The sequence below is a fragment of the Tiliqua scincoides genome, chromosome 1, assembly GCF_035046505.1.
Source record: "Tiliqua scincoides isolate rTilSci1 chromosome 1, rTilSci1.hap2, whole genome shotgun sequence".
In the NCBI taxonomy this organism is placed as follows: Eukaryota; Metazoa; Chordata; class Lepidosauria; order Squamata; family Scincidae; genus Tiliqua; species Tiliqua scincoides.
Genome location: NC_089821.1, coordinates 101,863,474 through 101,864,668, shown reverse-complemented (window position 1 = coordinate 101,864,668; position 1,195 = coordinate 101,863,474). Strand labels below are relative to the sequence as shown.

Here is a 1,195-nt window from a genome sequence, read left to right as displayed (position 1 = left end):
TGAATAATTATGTGCAGATGATAATATCCTCTGACTTTGGCTGGCGTGGCAACATTCCACTGTAATCAAATAAAAGAGCTCCTTTGATCATTTCAGGCAGTGGCATAACCTCTCGTTATGCGCCATGGATGGATTTAGCTAGAAAACACAATGCCACCAGAAAAACGGCTTCCAGATTTTTTTTAAAAAAAAGAATATCACTTGTTTGATTGTTTATGGAGACGACTGCTAGTTAGAATGGAATTCTCTGGGCCGGTTAGTGCTGTCTGTGTAAGTGCAAGCAAATCACAACCCAGCTGGCTCCCCGCTGTGAAAGACTAAACTGATTTGAACTGCATACTACTAAGCAATCCAATTATCACATGTAAACGATGTATCCTAAGGGCCAAAGTAGGCACTGCTTGCAGATGCCATTTCCCCAAGGGCCCTTTTTAGAGAGGAAATGCTGCTTCTGGAGGGCTGATCTGTATCAGAGAAGCAGCAAGTGGGGGAGGGTCTTAACCCTTCTCCCACCATCTGCTCCAAGTTGCCCCCCCCTCGCTAGCAGTTTTTCTTCTGGGAAGTGGCCACTGCTTACCTACTGGGAGGGTAGGGGAAGTGCTTGGAGGAGAAGTGCAATTTGTGGGGAGAAGGTTGGTTGGCAACCTTCAGTCTCGAAAGACTATGGTATAAGCCTACAGCACCAGGTATTCCCAGGCGGTCTCCCATCCAAGTACTAACCAGGCCTGACCCTGCTTAGCTTCCAAGATCAGGCAAGATCAGGCATGTGCAGGGTAACAGTTGCTGCTGGGGGAGAAGGGATGATGTGGCATGCAGGGAAATTCTCCCAGGATTTCCTTCTCAGTTCCCAATCACCCATCTGAAAGCAGCTTATCCAGTTTTAAAAGGACCAAGTTTCTGCATCTAGCTTAGCCCTAATTGTACAGGCAGGGGCCTATAGTCACAATATGAGACTGAATGTGACTGCAAGCAGGAAGGCCATGATCCAGTACCTCCATGTGTGACTGATTGCAGTACATGAGTGAGGGCCAGGTTATGGGAGAGGATGCACCATGTAGGCACCAGAAAAGTAAAGCACTGAAGGCACTTACTTTGGGGATTTGCTTTGCCCCCACCTTTATTGCTTCATCCTGTGGGGAGGGGGGTTGTAGAGGTTTCCTCAGGGTAAGGGAACATTTGTTCCCTTACCTGGGGG

General features: G+C 47.9%; 1 pseudogene; it reads right to left on the bottom strand.

Moving 5' to 3' along the window:
• Positions 1-671: 671 nt before the first annotated feature.
• Positions 672-791, bottom strand: LOC136637918 (5S ribosomal RNA; annotated as a pseudogene).
• Positions 792-1,195: the final 404 nt, after the last annotated feature.